Below are 18,544 nucleotides of genomic sequence, written 5' to 3'. Positions count from 1 at the left end.
AGAAAAAGCTTTTGAATGTTTGAAGTTCAACGTGAAAAACACTTGAAGCAGGATTTTTACACGAGAAAACAGAACCTGGTGGCAGAAAGGGGAAACAGGCATAAAGATTTAGCGCAGCAAAGTTGGTTAAAATGGTTAAAAATCTTTTAAAAAAATCAAATATATTAATAGAGAAAACATAGCAAGTATTTATAAATGTTAACCAGTGAAGTTTACAGTAAAGGCTAAATCCCAGCGGCAATATAAGTTCTTAAGTGGCTTCTTTTAAGCCCCTGCAAGGTTTCCAGTGCAATTCTGCCTGACCTTTATTTAAAGGTCATTCTTCCAGACGAGGAATTACATCCAGCACCGTGAGCCCCAAGGCAGGGAGCTTCCAGGCTCTGATCATTTCTAGAGCTGCTTTTAACATAGCCTCTAGTTTTTACACTTATTAGAACTTCTGCTTTCCAACAGAAAGACTACAAACAACAGCATTCCTAAGTCACTCTTTAAATACTGCTTGCAATGGACACTATATTTTATCTACTGAAAAATCATAATGCACTTTAAAGTATTAAATAAGAGGCTGGATCCTACAGCAATTGCATGCACTAAATTGTAAGAACAACTTTCAGTTTGAAAATTCCTCTATTCAGGATGAACCAATGCAGAATTCTAAAGCACAAAAAACAGATGCTAAACAAAAGAAGCTAAAAAAGTAGCAACTAAATAAGGATGAAAAACAACACTGCTTTTTAATGAAACGTGCCAAGTGTATTACTTCAGATACCAATGTTCATTTCAAATCTGAGATATATTTTCTTGGACTCATAAATTCAAAGTAGGGTTGGAGCTATCATATAATGTTTAGATTCTGCCCAGAGCAGCTGTGGATGCCCCATCCCTGGAAGCGTTCTATGACCAAATATGTTCCCGATGTAGCTGTTACACTGACTGAAAGAAAACATTCACCTTCACTTATCTAAAACAAGAATGCTACTATGTGAGTAGCTATCACTTGTTCTTTATTTAATATTGAAGTCTTACATCACCTCAATTTTTAAAAGTCACTATTTATTTATAAACAATGGATAAAAAGGTCATTTTGGGGTCCCCACCAAATTTCCTTACCAAACAGAAGCACATAGGCCAAGCAATTTTATTTCTAGCCTTTCTGCTTCCAGCTCTGCTTGCACTTCGCTACATAAATATCAAAAAGATTATAGTATGTTGGAAGAGAAAGGACATAAGAGAATTTTAAAAGATTTACAATGGGAGCTTAAAAAAAATAATCAAAGCTTGTTGAACATATTTACCTCAGTTTCATATCCCTGTTGGACAAAGCAGTTTTGTTGTTTGTTAATTTGTATTTTATGCTTATCAACCTTTTTCCTCTCTAACCATAAAGAAAGCATTTTTCTGATAATTCAAATACAAATGGAATTAAGTGTTAACAGAGAAGCACTGTTGGTGTCTTGTTATGTAGATTAGATCAAGTCCTAAGAGTAGATAAAGCAGATTCCCTCTTCTTCTTACATATGGATTAGCATTTGGAGTTTGCTACGAAGTTTAACCTGAATTTTCCTCAGATGTGATCCTGTTGGGGGCTACTATGTCATTTTATTTGCTGTGTTTCCAAGAGTAGTCTCATGGTTTGCATTCGTTTAATCAAAGAAATAATATGGCAGTTAAGAAAAGCAAAGCTTCAAATAGATGCACTGTTTTTCTTATAAAACTATCGGTTATCTTTGAGAGCTGGATGGAAAAAAAAAATCAATTACTCTTTCTCCTTGTGCATGTTGAATTTTTTTCTTGTTTAGTTTCAACAAATTCATTTATATTTCAACCTGGGGGGAAGCACTCTTGAAATTTGTAAAGGACACCAGATACTCAAAATCTTCAGCAGCCTTGTGGGTGGGATTTGGGAGCACAGAGACTCTCCAGGTCTGCAAATCTGTGCCAGTGCCAAAGTGCTCTGTAATGGGAGATTGCCAAGCTGTCAAATGCAGAGGCCAGTTTCATTGATCAGTTTGGGTTCATTTGAATTATTAATATGAGGTCCAGGGATCTCAGATCAGGAGCACTTGGACAAAGACGGGTCAAGATGTGACCATTATTTTCACACTGGGCAATATCGTGGATGAATAAATGTCTAGTTCAGCTTCAGCTTAAATATCTGAGTAGCTGAGCCGGACTAAGTCTTGACTTCAGGACCACTAATAGAGAGGGAAGAAAGGCAGAACTACCTGGCCTTCACACACAATTTCTTTTCTAAATCAAGAGGGAAGCAACAAACAAATGGTGACCCAGGAAGAGGCACACACTGGAGAACTAGGGCGGGTGCCCAGCCCTTGGTTCAGCCAAACTGCAGTGAAAGCAAAGCCATGTGCCGTGTCCTCACTATCCCTGAGCCCATCTGTGTGTATCTGCAGCAAATATCCCTGCTTCCCATGACAGATGGTCTCCAGGCTTCTCTTACCCCAATTGCAGAAAACTTACCTGACTTTTTTTTTTCCCAGAGGAAATTTTTAAAAAAGGGAACTCTGCTGACCTTATCTGCATCTTGCCTCATTATTTCCCAACCCAAGCACATCTAACTTAAACTCAAACCTGTGCTCATGGCACAATTAAGGACATTCTTTAGGATTTTCTAGGTGAATGATGAAAGGTTTAATGATCTGCCCAGGTGACCCAGGCAGTACAGTAATTTTGTAGAAGAATTGAATTATTTTCTTGACCTTTGAGATTTTTATTCAATTCATTATATAGATAAGAAACTCTTTATTACCAAATTCTAGCTAGCCAAAATTTAGGTGAACAAGACAATAAAACTGATGAAAAGAGACAATTTCCTCACTGACTATCAATGTTTAATTATCTTCAGTAAACAGCTTGAGAAATAAAAACTTTTTAGGCAAGAAGGAAGCAGAATGAGAGACATGTTTGTGACTACTGCACAAAAGGAGGGAAACAAAAACCAGAAAGAATATTATTGTTTGAAAATACAGATTTGTAACAAACTCTTCACATTTTCACTACTTAAAAGTCATTTTATAACAGAGATTCAGGTACATTTCAGCATCACCAGAAGTTCTGGATTCATTTATATCACAGTGATTTCTTTCCAAAGTGTAGTTTCTATCTGTTTGGGTATGTCTCTAGTTCAGACACGGGTAATGCAAGCCCTCAAATGAGGCTGTTGGAGAACCAGAAATACTTTAAACAAATTTATTTCTAATTGACTAGATTTCATGTTGATTGTACCTCTGTAAGACCTGATTAAGTGAATTCATTACCATTTATAATTTTATGACAGCACACATCGGAGATTCCAGCCATGGAAATTATCCCAGTCTAATCAAGATACGCAAACTGAATATAAAAGCATTTAAAAAAAAAATCTTGATTGAATCAGGATTTAAAATATTCTTAATAGAATAAAAAACAGCATCACTTGAACTCCAGGCATACTACTATCAGTTTCTGTCATGGAGAAAGCATTTAGTAAAAGTTCTTACTAAGCGTTCTGTAGGTAACAAGCAGCTGCTGATACAGGATTTGACAGTCAGACTTTTGGGGAGGCCACCCAAGTGGAACCATGAAAAGAAGTGATGCCCAGGAATACTGTGCTTGAAAGGACTCCTAGTTTTCTATAAAACAGGGGGTTGGGGTGACCGGATAAGATGCACCCCTCAGTTTGCTTAACTTCCTCCTAGTTGCCACCCAAATCCTTCTGTGTGTGTTGGTAAATCGGAACAATTCCCATGCAAAGCTCATTTCCCAACGCTGCTGTTGCTGCTGTCAGAGCTGTGTATCCCTGCACCTCATTAGAAGAGAGGAACAGCATCCAGGCAGCTCTGTTTACCCTGGGATGCAGCTGTGCAGGGAAGGAAATAATTAAGCCCATCATATGAACGAAACCCTTCAGGACATACCCATTAATGAGATTTACAAAACCCACACTCCGCTTTGCTGTTTGCAGGAACAAGGAAGGCAGAGACAGAGAGAGAAAAGCCCTTCTTTTCAGCATTAGCATAAAACTAGAAACATATTTGGTTCAATTCAAGCATTAGAAAGAGATTTGCCATTAGGTTTTATGCCTGCCTAATGTTCTGCCACAGATTTTATTTAGTCTGCATCACAGATATTTGGTTTGGTTTTTTTTTACATTTGCCATCACTAGCCGCCTCACCTCAAAAGTTTTCCCCAGTCCTTAATAAATCTAAACTGCTCTTCTCCGCATGGTTTTTCAGTCACACATAGAGAGTGACTATTTCTGTATATCAGAGTTGAATTTTCTTATATGCTCCTTAAAAGGAGCTTATATAAAAGAGGGAGAGTGAATTCTTACATGGGCAGATAGTGACAGGACAAAGAACATTTTTAAACTAAAAGAAGAGAAATTAAGATTAGAAAGATATTGTTTAGTCAGGAGGTAAGGCCCTGGCACAGGTTGCCCAGAGAAGCTGTGGATGCCCCATCCCTGGCAGTGTTCAAGTCCAGGCTGGATGGGGCTTGGAGCAGCCTGGTCTAGGTGTCCCTGCCCATGGCAGGGGATAGGAATTAGATGGTCTCCCAGGTCCCTTCCAACTCAAACCGTTCCAGGATTCTACGCACAATATTTTGTATAGTGTAATAAAAGCTGTTAAATATATATTGGTATGGGGTGGAAAACCCCACAACAAAACCACCTAACCTAAAGACTCAAAACCATGCAACGAAGACATACAATAATAATATTTTTAAGAAAACCACAGGCCTGGGATGAAAGTTCCAGTTCAGTACCCACTCCCAGCACGTAAAGCACAGAGAAGTGTTGGCAGCCTGTGACAAACCCCACTGTCACTGCTGGCTCTCCCAACGTGCTCAGCCAGGAATGTCTGCAGTGAATGTCAATGGGGAAGAGTGACATTCAAAAAAATTAAAAAACAAGACCGAAAAGGTAAGCAAAGGCCTTCCACAATCACACCTATATTTTAAACATTGTTTCAGTGTTTACACCTCATCAAAGGTAGTTATGAGTAACTGCTGCTCCTTATGCCTCAGACTTAATTGAAAAGTAGTTCAACCACACACTGATGAGGCCTTTCTGTTTCCCACACTGAGTATATAATTTAAGAATTCAATACTTGGGATTTTTTTCCTGTTCTAGAATTATTTTATATAATTCCTTTCACAAACCACACTTTCTCACTTCTGTATGCAATTCAAATGTGTACATCACTTATCAGGGAGTGACTGATGGATTATTTTGGTCACACCATAGACTGAAGACCATCCTGACTCTTGAAAAGCTCCTCACCATAACTGCAACCTCACTTAAACGTTTCAGCCAACAAAAAAAATTATTCCCATCAACTCAACACAATATCAAATACGATACTTAAAATCCAAATTTGCACACCTGTTTCTGTACCTTTGTCTTTTGACTGGTGTATTTATCTTTGATAGTGACCCTGCCACTGAAGCAAACAGTCAGTTATTAAATGCCCTGATAAACCAGAAACTTTTGTTGTACTGGCCTTTAAGGTACAAATATTTTGTTAATATTTTTCCCCTTTTCCCATTTTCACAGACTATACTGCTATTCCCAGATTATACTACTTCGTGTCACTACACACTTTACAGCAATAAATCTCACACATTTTACATTGTTTCTCTATTTTCTCTCTGTTTCCAGTGCTCATCCAAAGGTATTGATACTGTTAGGACTCACTATTCAATCTTTGATCTGTGCCCATAATGTGCATTAACACAAAACACTGCAGCAGCCAGTGCAAGACAAGGCACCTTCAGGTTCGCTTATCACAGAGAAAATGAGTTTTTTAGTTTGCAGATCATAGAGAAGCATCAAGCTTTACCAAAGGAAACCTAATTTCAAATCAGTGTCCTTTTGGTTCTAGTTTTCTGATTTCTGAGTTTAATGTTTCTCTTTATTTTGTAATGATTGAACTGGAAGCCAAGAAAATAATGTCACTTTAAGAAATTGTTTCGCATAAATAGCACTAAATCGTCCCCAGAGTACTACCAAAACTTTTTAAATTGTGTTCTGAAAGAACCACAGTAAAGCTAAGATAAAAAAAATATATAATAAATATAAAGACTAGAAGCCTTTTTGAATAGAAAACACTGAAAATGCAGCAGATAAGGTAAAAACAAAAGATAAAAAGGAATATGATTGTGGTGTAGCACAATGTATCTGTACTGACTCACTGGTCCATCAGTTCTCACCTAATTGTACAACAAGGTGTTACAGTACAAAAACCCAGCAATTCTTTATCCACTTTTAATATCAGTTGCACATTTGCAGTGACTCCATTAATAAATTGCCCCTAAATAAATTTTAAAAAAGGGTGTTTATCATGTCTAATGCAATAAATATTATAAATTAGTCTACCTGCTAGTTCATATTTAAAGCACATTCTGGAGGAGGAGGAGGAGAAGGAGGAGAGTTGTTATGTGTGAGGATAAGTTAACAAGATGTGCCAGCCACCTTCACTCCAGGCCACAGTTAGGCTGCAAGTTCCTCTGCTCTGAGATCATTCTTGTGATCCACCCAACACCATAAAGCAGGAGGAGGAACATTTTCCTTGTTGGGGATCAAGCAGCTTTTTCAGGCATTTTTGGCCACCTCTTCATTGAAACACCCCTCAGAATGCAGCACCACACACGGGTGAAGTTCCTGGGCTGTAGGTTTTTCAGGTTTGCCCACCTGACCAGAATAACTTCAACAATTTCGTTACAAAATTAGTTTGGCACACTTACCTGTCAATACAGGTGACAGCAAGATGATCATCAGAATCTAGTTCACCCTCATCTCAGATTCCTGTAGAAATACAAAAAGATGTACAGATTTACATGTGGAGAAAGAAATGAAGCAACCTAATGGCCACCCTGTTTAAAATCATTAAAGCAGAAATGCTCAGGGCATGAAGATTTTGATGGGAGAGAGAAAGAAAGTTGATAATATTGCAAATTTCCAACATATTCATCATGCTGTAACAAAAATACTCTGGAGAGCTTTGCAAGGGCAGAGCCTGATGTGACTTCACTCACTCCAGAGTGCTTCTGGCAGCATGAAGTCAGTACTAAGACAAAAATAAGCTCTTTGGGTTATCAAGAAAGACATAATTTCAGGCCAGATCTGACAGAAGGTGAAAGATGATGCTCTCCTGTTTCCCACTGACATCTTCCTTGATTTAAGTCTTGGCAGAACACTGAGTATCCCAGAAATGTGTGGCTGGGGAACAACCCAAATTTGAGCAGCAAGATGCTTGGTTTTTGCCCAAGTCCAGCTGAGATCCAGAGATTAGGGTCTGCTGTTTCCAGGCCTCCAAAGGGATTCCCCAAATCATCAGACATGCCAGTCCAGCTCCTGGATCAGCAGGCATAGTCTACATCCAAATAACTTCTATCCCTGAAGTGCATGACTTGATTCAAATTTTAATGCCTTCACTAATGGGTAGAAGCTCATGCTGAAAAAATTCCTCCCTGTTATGTATTTCCTCCTTTTAGAGGTATAAATGGAAGGGAAAATCCAGAGATTTCCATTGCAAAAGCAAGTTTGACAAACCTTTTTTTACTTTTTGGGGTACTCTGGTGTACAATACTCCATAAAAAAATACAACTAGATCATGTTACATCTTTTACTTCTAAGCACAATAAGAGGTCTAAACAGGCACTCTCTTTTAGACACTTTATTTTAAGTAAAGCTAGACTTTGACATATTTTACTAAAACTAAACATAGCTATCCAAAATGTTTGGAGTAGGAAGAAAACACTTGCAAATCTGTCTCCAGAAACTGCATAATTCTGCACAACTGTCTTACAGAAGCAACAAAAAAAAAGCTATTGAAGGACATTTCCCACACTGAACTACTGTATTTTTTACCAATGTCAGCTGCATTTGAGATTAAACATGGTAGGTTTTGCATTTTTGGAGTGGGAGATGTAAATGTGAACTCCACCATCATTAAGGTTACAAGAAAGGGAGGTAAGAAAGTTCGTCAGCTGCTTCTCACCAGGCAAAACCCAGAATCCATGCAAGGAAAGAAGGCAGCAGATTAAAAGTAAAGCAAAATAAATCAAACTAACAGGTTTCTTAATCTTTGGGATGGGAAAAACTGCTTCCACTTTTGAACCACCTCTTTCACAGGCACAAGCTTTCAGTTTCTAAATGGATCCAGACAGAGGAGGAATTACTTGGGACTGGATATCTCAATCACAGATGAAACTTCCCAAAATTGCTCTCAAATGCTGACACATCAGCTCAACATACTCCAAAACCAGGCTTTGTTGGCTTTAGGAAAGATTTATACCTTGGTCAGTTTAGGACAGATATTGCTAAGATTTACTAAAGGTATGACCAGAGCAACAGTAAATATTTTTGGGTTTTGTTTGTAAACAATCAAATTAACAACAGCAACATAAATGTTAAGCATTCAGCTACTAAACTCCCCCCCATAAATAAAAGCTACAGATAGGAATTCATTGCAGGGAGTTTTTGCATGTCACTGTGGAAGAGAGGAGAATGCCAGCAATTTGTTCTGTGTGGAGGCCAAATTCTTCTATTTACAGAAAATACCCATTTTGCATTTTGGATGTTAACTTCTTTTTCACTGTGCTCTCTACAGCCAATCCTAGGGATAAGAAAATCAACTTGAAAAACCTCTTCTTTGCCAAGACCAGGGAAAATCTTTCTTAATAAGAGTGTTTGTGTATTGGAAATCCATAGAAAATAAAAAAATGATGCCAATTCTTGCTTCCTAATGAGGCTGGGTGAGGTTACACAGTGGAGAAAGACACCGTCATTGGAAGAGTGAGCAACTGTCCTCCCTTCTGGCAGACAAAAACTCAATCCCCTCCCAGATTCTGTTTTTCCAGCTCCTCGAGCTCAGGATCAGTAGAGCAGAAGCTTCTCTTTATCTCAGAGCTTCTGATGCATCCCTAAATAAATGCCTGTGTTATGAAATCCCTGGTTACTTGCACATCCTACTGCAACAGGTTTCCCTTCCAGACGTGGCTTTCATGAATGGCTGGACAAGAGAACACAGCCCTGCACAGGCTCATCCCTGAGGAGACACCAAACACAACAGGCAACATGTTTTTCCTTTTTGGGAGCTCCAGTGTGGGCCTCTCCTACACCAAACCCCCCATTTATAACACCTTTGTGGGAATGCAACACCTTCAGAAGTTTCTGTTCCTATGGAAAATTTAGTGGAAGTTGAACAGTAAATTCAAGAGCCATTGTGAAGTAGGAGGAGATGGATAAGGATGAGAGTCACATAAGCCATTTTCTTCATCAAATTGATCTACAAAACCCAAACTGTAAAACTACAAAACCCAAACTGTAAGTCCAAGCGAAAGCAGAGGCAAAGGGTGCAGTTGGATATTTCCACACCATTCAGTGCTGCACAGTGAGGAGATGTGACATTTTTGCAGTGTGCACTGTAGCAATAGTAACTTGGTTCAGGGAGCAGCAGAGCTGCAGCCAGGCAGTATTTATAGTCCTCTCTCTCTCCTCAGCTCCTTATTCCTACTCTTTTTCCCCCCGGTGAATTAACCAGGACGCTGCCTCTCAAACCCAGCTGCTGCCACTGCTGGAGGAAGGCCCTTGCTGTGCCACTGTGCTGCAGAATGAACATTCCCAAAAGGACACAGGTCAAATCTTTCCCCCCAGATCTGGCAAAGTAAGAAATGTCCCGGTATTTGTACGAATTTGAACAAACGGAATTAAAATGTTGAGATTTTTGCATCCCTTTTTTTCATGTCAACATGTTTAAGGAATTTTCTACACAGGGATTTGACCTTGTTTGTGGGTGTTTCTCTATGTCACGTGCACATCTAGAAAAGTGACTAAATAAAACCAGCAAAGCTCAAGTAAATTCTACTACTGAGTAGACAAGTCATGCCTATACAAACATGCATTTATTCCGACTCACACAAACATAAGTCAACAAAAACCATACAACACTACTGGCAAACTCGAGTGAATATTTCTGCATAACTTCTTCATGCTATTTCAATGCCAGAGCATTCCCAGTTTGTGTCTCCCAGCTGACCAACCAGAACAGATGTCTGCACAGCCACAGAGAAATCCCCATCTCTGTACATTCATGAGGACGGCACACAAAATGGATATGCTGAAACACCCAAAAATGAAGCATTTGGGAGCATCCAATGACAGGATTAGCATGTTTTAATTAATACAACTCCAAACAACAAATGTCATTAATTTAACCTTAACTTTTCTGAACACAAACAACCCTTAATGCTACCACAGCACCCTGTTTTCTCTATTTTCATGTACACAAAGATGCCATCAACCATGAAGACCCTCTTATTAGCACATATGCCTCTGAAATCAAAGGTAATTTATATGTGATGTCTACAAAACAAATACCAACAGAGTTCACGTGATTATAGAATAATTTACACAACCTAGTTCAGTAAAAAAACTGCTAGAGCAGGGCAGTTATGATGCATTAAACTACCAACTGCTGCTTTAACAGTACACTCATATAATTTACAGGCAGCTGAAGGCACTTTGCACTGTAAAGCTCCAGGCAGTCCATTAGTTTAGTAATACTCAGAAACTTCCAGATGTCTTTAATACTAATAGTCCCCAAACACACACATTGAATTCTGCACTTGTCCCCAAGTTAAACTGAGAGCTGAAATACTGAGGTAAGTACTAGGATCAAGCACATATGGACATGATGGATTCAAATCCTGCCTGGGAGAGACATAACAAGCAAACCTGATTTAATTCCAGACTAGCAAAGAACAAAGCAAGGAGCTGAAAAATGAATGTAGCAAGAGAAGAGCTATCTGAGATTTTGAGAGACTCCTATCAGCTAATCCTGCCATTATATAAAGCCAGAGCAAACAAAGTCTGGTCATGAGGTTGTAATGTGAACAGAATCAGGAAAACAGTTCAAGGAAGTGGAAAAATAGTTATTTTATACATCAGGAGACACCATATTTGGGCATATATTTAAAATTCAGAATAAAAAGAACTCCACATGGACCCTTTTAGAATAAATACAGCTGCTCAAACACTTACTGGAATGAATTCACGTATTTGTGACTCTCTCAATTTTTTGCTATGCTCAACTACTGTCATCTTTTTTTCCTCAGTAGCCTAAACATAATGGCTTAAATGCCTGTATATTGTGTGGTAGCAAAGAATGGTCTTCAAAAATGCCAGATGCTTTGTAGCTTCAGATTATTCACTGCTTATGGTAGCAAATTCATGCCAGCAGAAAAAAAAGAAATAGTTCCTGTTCAAATCCAGACAATATAAATGTGTACTCTTAATTTCATATACATTAAAGACAGAGAATCTCCATAGTCCCACACTTTGCCTCTTTGAAGACACTTAACAGACACAGGAAAAAAGCAGCATCAAGAATTTGTCCACCAGAATATGCTAAAATGAGACAAATTAGCCCTAAAACAGGGATGTTCCACAAAAATGCAAAGCAGAGGTACAGGAGGGATCTCTCAGCCACTGTTTCCCACTCAGGCACAAAATGGCTTCTTCCAATTCCCTAGATTTGGAGGAGGAGGGAAGACAAGGTGCAAAGTTTATGAGGATTATGACCTTTTCCTTCTTGTGACAGCAGGAGTCAGGATTCTACATATTTGCTATAGCAGTTTGATCAGCCTGAATAAATGTGGAGTACAGCAACCCATGAGTAAATTCATAAGCTTTACTATCTCAAAATAAGCTGTATGTAACTATCTGATCCAATTTAGGCAGAATTCGGGTCTGTCGTACAAGAATATTCCACTTTTAAGCAGAAAACAAATAGTCTAGGGCTTTAAATGGGACAAGCACTGTAACAGTCAGAAATCCTTCAAAATGCTGCTGGACAGTCCTGCTGCCCAAACAGTCTTGCAGAACTCTTAATCCAACATGTCACTGTGCTGCTTTATGCCAGAGATTTCCCAAGTGCAGGAGCCACAGCAGGAACCCTCATGGCAACAGCTTTCTTGATTTTTCTTCTCCTCTCATAAAGTGGGACGGCCCCAAATTCGGATCATACCACTCTTGTCTTCTCTAACAGATTACTTAGGGTGGTATAACCTTCATTAGAAAGGTCCCTGTAGGGCAAACACTGAATAGTCAGGATCAGAAGGGCTTGCAAGGTATTTAAATAGCAGTTGGACTGAGAATCACCTGAAGCAAAGCATGGTTTAATTTGTATAATGAGGATTCTCGAGGCCCTGGAACATGTCATCAACTAAGGAGAATTCAAATAGGAAGAGACCACATGAGGCAATTTGTACACCTGGCACTTCATTAGAGGATGGTTCTTCGCTCCTAAAGCAACTGCAACTCTGGCTAAACATTAAATTCAAGTTCAAGAATAAAATGTTCACAGCCAACAACCATTTTCATTCCCCCAAAAAGTATCTGGATGTCTTGCTAATAGTTTATGTGCAACCTATTCAATGTCTGCGTTCAGCATTTCTAAAATTAAACATTTCCACTCCAAAACAGTTTGTGAAGACTCATATTAGAAAAGCCACAACATATAAAGAATTATTTCATTCCAAATAGGTCTAACATCAGATCTTCCATTTTGGTTGTCTGATCGTAGTAGGTTTAAAAAATGTTCAGATATGGAAAGAAAAATACCTCCTTCCTATGCTTATCTAAACATAAAATGGCAATATAATTAAAGTAATAAGTACTGCTGCAAATTATCAGCAATCAGTGATGAAAGAAAAATGTGCCATCCTCAGTTCATGGCTCATAATTATTTCATTTCCCAAATAGTGCAAAAACCCATGACACGTACTAAATAATAAAAGCTTTTCCAAGAGCCAGGAGGTGCTCACCCTGGATGTAATTTTTCATATAACTCATCAGATCTGTCCAACTCAATGAATTCAACCCTAAATTTTGCTCTGCAAATTTTCTAGTCTTTTGTTCTGTGAGTAGTGGAGAACTTTGTGATTCAAAGGAAGATTTACACCCATTTTCTGCCTATCCCGCAGCTGGATTTTGAGCCTTAGATCACAAAGGAAAACCTATTGATTGTATTTAGCAAACAAAGGCTGGGGTTTTTAGAATTCAGCACTGTCAAAGGGTTGTAAATGTTACCAGTTGTTGACCAAAGAGAAAAGAATATTTCCAAGAAGTGGATGAAATGCACAGATTCCAGTTACCTAGAAGGAAGAAAGTGTCTGAATCCCCTCCCAGGAGCAGAGTGACCTGTTTGCTGTGTTAAGCAGCCCAGACAGCTCTGTTTTATTTACATGTCCCACCTCAACAATCACTGTTGCGTTGTGGAAACACTTGTCACTTATGACAGCAGGAGGGAGATCATTGCCCCCACTTATAAATCACAACTCAGGGCAGCTGCAGCCTCCGTTTCTTTATCATCCTCTTAAAGACGGGAATTTCCGTGAAAGATGGGAATCTATTAACTTTGCTGGCTGAGCTACACTAAGTGAAGAGAGATGAAAGATGGAATAATGAAAGGGAGAGAAACCGGGCTGACCTGTGCAGGGACAACCTGCCCACAACTGAATTATTCCACTGCCAGGTCCTGCCTGCAGCTCCACTGGAGCAAACACACAGGTCAATCCATTCCCAATCTGTACCACATTTAGGTTGGTCTAAGTGGACAGGATTGTTAGTGGGGGGGGTTGGGTTAAATATTCTCTTAATAAAAACATTTGCCATTATCAAAAGGAATGAATCAGTTTATATCACACTAGCAGTATTTAAAGGACGTAGAAATGTACGACAAAGTGTAATAATATATGTCAAATACTTTTCAAATAATTATACCAACCTGTCGTGGAAGATTAAACTGTTCTTAGTAAAAATACCAGGACAGTCATCTCAATAATAAAGAAAACATAGGTGTTAATTTAAAATTTCATTAAGGTTTAGCAAGTAAGTCACCGTGAACACAACAAGTCACAAAGGTTAAGAGCTGTAGACATGTGATCTCAAGAAACTCATCAGGCCTAATTAATCTGATGGTGCACAGCAGTTTCTTCATGGAGAAAATTACGAGCAAAACAAGCAACAAAAAGTGAAAAACACACAAAAATTATGTGTGTTGCCTCTCCAAATATGGGTTGTTCGGCTTCTCCCAGATCACCAGGGCAACATTTTCTTTATTCCATTGAGACAGTACAGGGAAGGATGCCCTTTAAAGGTGTAGGGTGTGAGGCTTTCCTTGTAGCAGATTTCAGGAAGACTCCAATAGGATCTGGGACACAGATTCCTAATCCAGCCCTGGATTTACTTGTGGTGAGCTGGAAGGGAACAAGTGAGGAAATAAAACCACAAGGAAACATGAGCCTCATAACACGAGCACAGTTTACAGAAACTTAAAGTAGACACAGCAAGTACCAAAACATTCCCATGAATTTTTGAGCTAAATGGGATTATCTCCATATACATTGGACAATATTTAATAAGATTAGGCTCATATTACAACCGATTTATGTGCTTTAATGCAGCAGATGTGTAGAATGGGAGCAGATTTGAGGCATCTGTGCTGACATTGCACGGTCTCTTAAATGAATAGTTCAGACAGGATTCTCTTCTTTCCCTTATAGCAACAACCAAGGTTCAATGAAACTGGAAGCACAACAAATGGAAGAATATAAAAGCTTCCACAACTTAGAAATTCATAAGCCTTTTCTGCACATTTAAGCACATGCAAGCAATGCATTAAGATCACAATCCGAGTTTAAAAAAATCAGGTATAAATTTTGAGTCACGTTAACTACCCACCACCCCCGGGGAAGTCACTGCTCCCAGGCAAACACATCTCTGATAAAGGGATGGGAGAAAAGAGAATAAAATTGAAGATGTACACAAATCCCACTGGAGTTCTCAAGCCAGGCAAATAAAACCCAACGCCAATCAACCAAATTATGCAACGCTTATTTACCTTTGCTGAAAATACACGGAAATTTTCATTACAGAAGAATTACAGCAGGAAAAGAAGCCCCTAAGAAGGCAGCTCCTGACATTTTATGGAAAGGACACTTGAGCTGTCTCCAGCTGAGCATCCATGAGCCACAGCAGTGTCATGCTGACTGCCCCTCACAAAACACATCATCTCTGAGAGTGTCACCTGTGTTTGCATGACATGTCCAGTCCTAAGACATGAGATCTGGACTGGTGTGCCAGTGATGCAGTGGTTTTACTCTCTGCAATAAGGCTGTTTGTTGTACTGGCTCTGGGTTCTGTCAGGCCGCTTTGTCCCCATCCCTCTCCCTGCTGTGTAGTTGTACCTCCAAGTGCATTGCAATTCTTCTCGCAAAAAAAGCCTGGTTTGGGTTTTTCCTAGTTATATGTTTACCACACATAAAAACTTGGCCCATTTATTATCCAAATATTGAATTTAAGGTCTGATGACTTGGGTTCTGTGGAAAAGTGAATCACCACAAAGGTATTTAGCACATTAGTGGAACTTCATTTATTAATATCAACAAAGCATCTGAGCCAAGGATATAAATTTCTTGTTCACATAACATATTGCAGGAAACAGAGTTTCACCAAGCATCAATTTATTTGTTTGGATTTTCCAGTAAAGATCTATTGAATAGAATATCAACAATTCTTTCCACAGGGGATTTATTCAGCACTTATCCTTACTCACAGTGTCAATGTATTTTAAGGTCTTCAATTTTTTCAAACTTGGCTCTGTGTAGAATATACAAAGTGTAAATACAATTAAAGAAAGCACATACATTTTTCTCCAGCTTTCAAATATGGGTCACTCTGCCCTTTGTCCTGAGTTTCTTCTAGTCACAGTTTGTTCCCTTCCCTGGTTTTCTCAGCCAATAAACACGTTAGTCAGTCTTGTCCTAAACATATGACCTAGTTTTGTTATCCACAAAGTAGTTTGCTTAACACCATAAATACTATGAAATAATACAATACTAAGAAAATTTATCTCCCAAAATTAAGGTATTGAAAAAGCCATACAAACTTACAAAAAGACACTCAGCTGCTAAGATCACTAGACCAGCCCTACAAATATGTAGATTGCTGTGTGGAGAACTGGCATTCCATGCTGAAAAAATAAATGTTAATATGCCCCAAAGACTGTTAAGTGAATTCAAATATTCATACAGTTGCAGCCTCTGTTTGAGTGACTGTTACCTTGAAAAACAGTATTTTTATTCATATGCAGCCTCAGTCAGAAACACTTCCCTTCCTCGTCCTGAAAAGACAAGGTGTGTGTCTGTCAGGAATTAAACAAAGCTAATGCTACACAATGTCACCCTGACCTGAGATACAATTCCAAGGTGCACCACGGGGGGGGGGGGGGGGGGGGGAAAGAAAAAAAAGTAGTGGAACTGCGAAGAGCACATTTGTGAATGTAAAATATAAACCACTCATTTGCTGAAAGATGTATCTGGCTTCCACTAAGCAATTCTTTAACCTCCAGGTGACAGAGTGTGCTTTTCTGGTTATGTGAAATAAATAAATAAAAGCAGGAAGGTACAAAATAGCTGTAAAAGCCACTATTGGCATTAACGCACAGAGTACTACGACCATTCTGAGCTTGGGGATTCCCAAGAGCTACCTCCTCCAGGGAAAGAACCACAAGTTGTCTGCGGAGCTGCATCAAATACCAAAACTTACATCACTCTCTGAGTGTTTCCAGCTTAACTTTCAACAGGGCCTAGGAGAAATCCAAAGGGAGGGAAGAAGCTGGCAGCAGGGAGCAGCAGGAGAAGGTGATGATTGGGTAAGACAACAGAAGATAGAATACAAAGTTGATTAATATGAAGTGACAGGGGCAAAACCAATCCTAAACACACAGCAATTGAAGTTGAGCTAATTAATGCCATTCAAGAAAGACAGTATTTTGCAAATGTCAGTTTTACGCAAGAATATTAGGAAAGAAATAAAGAACAAAATCGAAGATATTAAATCATGTCACAAATATGTGAAATGCAGGTTCTGGCCCTACTCTTACCCTGGCTTGAAAGGGTCCAGTTTGGCCATACCTGGCACTGCAAGTCTTGTCTGTGTGTCTCCATCTCCCACCTCCACCCTCCTCAACAGCCGTGAGGGGATGTCAGACAGCATCTCAGCTCCAACAAGTCATATGATTAAACTTTCTTATTACTGTTATGAACACTGTAACATCACAAATCCCAGGAAAACTGGAAGACCCTTCAGAGGACAGATCAGATAAGTATCTTCTGTGCCTCATTAATATTGACAATAGCAAGTAATCCAAAATATGTATCATCACTAAGGGCAAACAGAATCAGCTGGTAATAACCTGTTAGCAACTTAATTAGCAAATCGGATATTTCTGCTCATTATCAATCATTCAATTTGCAAACAATATTTTTAATAGATTAAAACACAACATTATCAGTCCAAGTCCCAGGTGAAATGCAATGTTTTCTATTAAGGGGTGCACTAAGGTTTACTTTTGGAGTTGCTAGAAGCTCTGAAAACCTGCTAACCATCAAGGTATGGCTTCATAGAGGGCAAAAAAAAATCAATTTCTCTTCTCTCCAAATAAAACTCAATTCCTTAGTGCCTTCCAACAACCATCATGCTGGCAGTGCTTTGTTGTCAGCTTTGATTAGGTTTTCTTACCACCCTGAGCAATGAACTGCAAGGCTGAGGTCGACACACTCCCCACTTCAACAGTATAAAGGTGTAGTGGTCTTGGTTTAACCCAGTCCTACTCAGAGAGCACTAGTGGAAATCTTTTTGCATTGTTCCAAGAAGACTCTAACCCTCTTCATAGGTTTCATCATGGTAGTCACACTCAACAAAGCCCTATACAGTACAAAAATGTACTTTACCTGTTTTAAACCAATTTACCAATTTCAACTAAAAAATTCAATTTTTGCAGAACTCAATGAACAACAGTTCCCAACTTAATCCACCACCTTCGTGGTTTTGAAAACCTCCATTCTTTTGCACTCAGCCTTCTCCTCTCCAAACTGGAGTCACGGCTCCTTTATCCTCCCTTTGTATCTCATCCAACTCCACTACATCCTTCATGAGATGCAGAGATATACACTGGTTAAGAATTAAGTCACACTAATTTTTTACACAGGAGAAAAACTATGCCCTCAGTTCTCTTCCCAGGACATACTTGTTCATGCCTAACACAATGTAGATCTCTGAAAATTTTTAAAGCATTCTTTGAAATTAAACTTGTATATCCTGAAACAGCAGCTATTGATATGCAATCCACACCCCCCAGGGCAGAGCTGACACACAGGCACCCAAAACCCTGCAAAAACAAATCATGTACCAACCTGAGTTCACCAAGGAACTGCTCTGCACACAGGCTACATGACTGAGCTTTAAACAAACCCTCCAAAACTCCAACACCCAGAGGCCACAATGGGGCATATTGTGAAAGTCTTTCCTTAAGCATCACATACTCATCCAATATAGATTTTCAAAAAAACAAAACAACTTTCACTCACATTGACTGCTCTTTATAAACTGCTTTAAACAATGTTACTGACAACCCCGTGTGGCCTTTTGCTGCAGAGGGACCACACAGTGGTATCAGAATGTTGTCATTCCATGGTT

The 18,544-nt window shown here is 39.0% G+C and overlaps 1 protein-coding gene across 1 annotated transcript in view; it reads right to left on the bottom strand.

The window, feature by feature from the left end:
* Positions 1–18,544, bottom strand: part of SHANK2 (SH3 and multiple ankyrin repeat domains 2) — a 318,764-nt gene that overhangs the window by 296,019 nt on the left and 4,201 nt on the right. The window contains exon 2 of the mRNA XM_027706520.1: positions 6,745–6,805. The gene's annotated coding sequence lies outside the window, so the exon portion shown is untranslated. The remainder of the gene's footprint in view (positions 1–6,744; positions 6,806–18,544) is intronic.

This window comes from Neopelma chrysocephalum, unplaced genomic scaffold, assembly GCF_003984885.1.
Source record: "Neopelma chrysocephalum unplaced genomic scaffold, ASM398488v2 Primary Assembly neopelma1_381, whole genome shotgun sequence".
Classification (NCBI taxonomy): Eukaryota; Metazoa; Chordata; class Aves; order Passeriformes; family Pipridae; genus Neopelma; species Neopelma chrysocephalum.
The sequence above is the reverse complement of the archived record's forward strand: the minus strand, read 5'-3'. Positions and strand labels throughout refer to the sequence as shown.